We start from the raw sequence: 4,992 nt of genomic DNA, 5'->3' as shown, positions 1-4,992 counted from the left end.
AACTGCAGACCCAGGAAAACAGGTGGTGTAATTTGGTTCAAATCCAAAGGCCTGAGAATCAGGGGAGCAATGGTGTAACTCCTAATCTGAGGGTAGTAGGAGATGAGATGAGCTGTCCCAGCTCAAATGGTAACATATAAAAAGGGGGGGGGGGGGGAGCAGGGGATTTCTCATTCCTCTGCCTTTTGTTCTATTCAGGCCTTCAACAGATTGTATTAGATGATGTCCACTCACCTTGGGGAAAGCAATCTACTTTACTGAGTCCACCAATTCAATTAAGACTAGTGAGTTCAGTTAAAGACTAGTGAGTTCAGTTAAAAACTAGTGAGTTGTTTCTGAATTCTGAAGGGTCAGAGAGAACAAGGTGCCATATAAAGAATGTATCATTTATAGGTTACTAAACTGAGGGTTAAAGATAGATCAAAAAGAGAAAGGATCTTTTTATACCCTTAACAGAATATCTTAAACTCTGTCAGCGATATTAAAAACTAAATAAGCACAATTGAATTTCTCTCACAGTTCACTTAATCCTACTCGAGTCCTGTATTACTGGATGTTAAATCAACACTTTATTTTTATAAGGTCATCCACTTCTGGACTTATTAAAAAGAGTGCTGGAAATCCTGATTCAGTTCTCTGGTACAGTCATAGTTGTCTAAGTGTTGTCACCTTAAGCTCCAAAACCTGTGTAAATGACTCTATTTAAAGTACCAATAGGAAAAGAGTACCTGACCCCATCTTTCCATGAGATTCAGAGACTGCCATTCTTTGACAAAGGCCCAGTTTCCAGACTGTTGCTTATAGCAAAGCCTTCAGACAAACATGAGGGTAAAGCAGATACCACCTATTGCTGATGGGAATGAAAGGCTGTCTGAGCAGATTACAAGAGGGAAAATGATTAATATTTAAGTCTTTTTGTTAAGAGCAAAATAATACTCCAAGACCAATTGTCATTTTCAGATAGGGAAAATAAAACTCTAATTTTACATTAATGTAATATTTGGCAGAGAAAAATTCACAAACTTAAAATATACATCTTATCAATAAACCCATTAAAACTGGGAAAACTTTGCCAAAATTTTAATGTAATTCTTTGCTTTTATTCAAACTCATCATGTGCAGATATACTCTAAGGGAAATAAAATTCAGTTTCCTCAAACCCTCTATACTATACACATTCATGCTTTTCCATTCCCAATACATTTTCATAATTTGGAACGTGTTTTATTTTCACCATGTAAACAAAAGTATAGCCCATTACCTTATATACATGTGCATGTATAATACAACCTCCCAGAGCCACATACATCCTTTGAACATCTTCAAAGTGGCAAAAATAAACATGTTTATTAACATGACTCAAAATTACAGCTTCTCTTTAACATATAAAAATAATAAAATTAGTATAGATATACATAGATATAGATATATACAGACATATGGTAGCCAACATGTCAGCATTATCTCTTCTTGAAAAGCTATCAAGATATCTAAAGATTATTTATAAATTAACTTGATTTAACATTAGTTTAAGGTCTTAAGCTTAATAAGAAACTTGAAAATTAAATTTAAACTGCCACATCACAAAGCATAATTACTGTTGATATAGAAATGTTAGAATTCTAACTCAATATAATTGCATAACTAAATTTACATCTCTTTTAAATATTATGTGGCAACGTGAGAGTATTTAATCAGTAAACTAATATAATGTGTTTAGGAAGTTCAGATTAACTAGCCTCTTAATCAGGAAACAAAAAACAAATCTGTACAAAAATTTGCATGTGAACTATAATTCACACTGATAAAATTAGAGGAAAGACCTATGTTTTTAGCTAATTATTAAAAATTAACTAAATATTGGGCCGGCCCGGTGGCGCACTGCTACAGTGCACCACTTGGGAAGTGCGGCAGCGCTCCCACGGAGGGTTCGGATCCCACATACAGACCGGCCGCTCACTGGCTGAGCGAGGAGCGGGGGCAACACCGAGGGTTGCGATCCCGTAGCCAGTCACGAAAAAAGACAAAAAGACAAAAAAAAAAAAAATTAACTAAATATGGTTAAAAATGCATTTTGATTACAAGAACTTAGGTTTTCATATATAAATTCTTCTGAGATAGCAATGTCTGTGAATTTTTTTTAAGGGTAGCACATATAATATATTAACACTTCAGTTTCTCTATATTATGGGAATCCTGGGAATACAGATATAAGTAATCAATTATAAAAACAATAAAAAGAGATCATTTAATTTATAAGGTTTATAATCTAATTTATTAATACCTCCAAAAGGTAAGAATATATGTTACATTCACACAATGAGGTGAAAAGACTTTTTTTCTTAAATTTCCAGAGGTGGTCACTGAGGGTTGAAGCTTTAGTTCCACAACCTTAGCCATGGCTCAAAAGTAAACATGGAACAAAAAACTCATGGGGACAGAAAGGGTGGTTTTATTTAACAGTGAACCTGAGACACAATCTTGCTCAGACAAAAGAAAAAGGCTAACAAACCAGATTTTCAGTCATCTCTCATAATTTTAGTCATCCCTACAAAGAACTGGATTACTTTCATTGACCCGATAGATTACCACCTGGTGAAAACAAAATGCCAGATTCTCAGTCGTTGCTGTCTCAGTGGAGAATACATACTGGCCATGTGCAAGTCAGATTCACATGTACACAGAACGCCCTCCTGACTGTGTTCTTGAGACTGGCCTAGCAGTTAAATACCCACTAGATTGTATACCTGGCTGTGGCCCAAACCAGGATCTTCAGACACACAAAGATCTCTCTTGATCAGACAGTAGAGGCGGCCCAGTGATCTGAGACCAGATACAGATCCATTGGTCTTTGCCCATGTTGTGGAAGAGAAATGACTAAGCAATGAGTTAGGAAAGACAAATGTTTATCAACAATTAATTTGCAAAAAAAAAAAAAAGAACATATTTGATTCAAAACACAGGATCAAAAAGAAAGGGGGAGAGGGAAGGGAGAAGGAAAGGGAAGGGAAAAACAACAGAAAGAGAGAGAGTCAGAAAAGGTAAATTCTATTACTGCCTGGGACTTGCTCCAGATGCATGTTGGTAAGACAATCTCTAAAACAAAATACAATTTAAAAACAGTTATAAATATGACAATAATGCAAATATAAACAAAGCAAGTGTCAAAGATGTATTTAACTTTGAGGGAAACAGCAGGATGTTAAAGTGCATTCATTCCAAGGAGATCTGGAGGAACACTGGTTCCAGAGGCCACTAGGAAAGGGAAAACTGGTGAATGTCCCATAGGACAATAAAATTATAACTTTTGGGGTTATCTTTTCTATTAAACAGAAATTATTTACATCTCTGCCAGATGCAAAACCTACAAATTAACATGGGATTTCACAGAATCTAGACCTGAATCAACAGTAAATTGAAAAATGAAGATGCATTTCTCTAGAGAACTAGATCATCCTCAGGTGAGCCTGTTGTACAATGGCCACCATGACAGAGAAAGGCCATGCAGTTTATTTTTATTTTTTGCTTTATTTTCAAATGTTGATAAGTTTTATTAACACATATAATAGTTATTTAAAAACAATTTCTTTTCCTTGCCTTGATCTAACAAGGGCAGGTAATTTGTGGGGTTGTCATGAGCTTTCTATTCATAAAGGTCTTATAAGAAAAAATAGTTTCTAATATATAAAAGAAGAAATGTTCGAAACTATTGTTCTTAAAACAGCATGTCTACTAGAAAAGCACATTCTTTCCTGCTTTCAAACAAAAAGTCTCTGTTTTTTCAATAGGAAACAATTTATTCCCTATAGTAAACAAGAATGGCTGTGTCAGGGAAAATTCTCAGAAAGGAGGATTTACATTCTTTTACATATATAAATTCCCTTTAGGAAAAAATGAATAAAAGCCATCATTTTAACTAATTGACGTTAAAAGTTGACTGTTATAACAGCCTAGAGTTAGGTGCTAACTATTTACTTCCCCAATGCTAAAATCTATGTTTGTTTGGGTTGTGTTTTTTTTTTCCTACATAAATACTGTTTTTATTTCCAGAAAGAAGCAGCCACCTCTGTAGTAAGGCACAGCACAGTTACATTACCAATGTGGCAGAAATCCCTGCTGCTTGTCCCTCTGATCTCAGCCAACACTGTAAAATATATGTTTTATTTGGACAGTAAATATCATCTTGAGAAAGAGCACACAAATAAGACATTAATGAAATCTTTTTTTTTCTTTTACCCCTGATTTCTGTCTCTTGACCATCAGATCATATGTTCATAAGATAAAAGAAAAAAGCCACACCATTTGATTTAGTTGCTATTAAGCAGTTGCTGTCAAGAGGTCTAATGCAAGGTAGAAATTAAAGCTATTTCCTAAAATAGGGACAATAGTTAAGTATTGTTTTCAGTTAAGTATATTATAATTGTCCCCTCTGCAAATGCTTCTACATAAGGCAAGCAGATTGTAATTATGAGTAATATAATAATATATCATTATCTAAATTGTATATGCTTCAGCCTTGTCCTAGAAAATGGATTTCTTATGGATCTTATTCATTATACCCAGGAATTCATCATTATATGTTCACCCTAATCAGTAGTGCAGTTGGAGATAAATAAATGCTTATAACAATTAATTTGCAATAAAAAATAAAGAACATATACAAAAACACAGCTCATCTAGGGATGGGATACAGGTAGACATGGGTAATGGTGGCAGTAGGGGAAACTTGACTTTGAAGTCAAAAGATACTTCAATTCAGTAAAGAACTAGGCAGGGAGTCTGTAGATATTTGATGCAGGAAAGGAAACATTGTTAGAGCATGAAAAGGGAACATTTTGCAACTTGGATGAGCTGGGAGGAAAGCGAGAAGAAGTGAGAATTACTCGGCACCAGTGATTGGAACACTAAGTTCAAGAATAAAACCAACGCAACAGAATCCAAACAAAGGAACACAATAGACACACTTAGTGGAAATGAAATTGGATTTCTAAA

Source organism: Galeopterus variegatus, unplaced genomic scaffold (genome assembly GCF_000696425.1).
Source record: "Galeopterus variegatus unplaced genomic scaffold, G_variegatus-3.0.2 Scaffold2581, whole genome shotgun sequence".
NCBI classification, from domain to species: domain Eukaryota; kingdom Metazoa; phylum Chordata; class Mammalia; order Dermoptera; family Cynocephalidae; genus Galeopterus; species Galeopterus variegatus.
Note: the sequence above shows the minus strand (reverse complement) of the source record.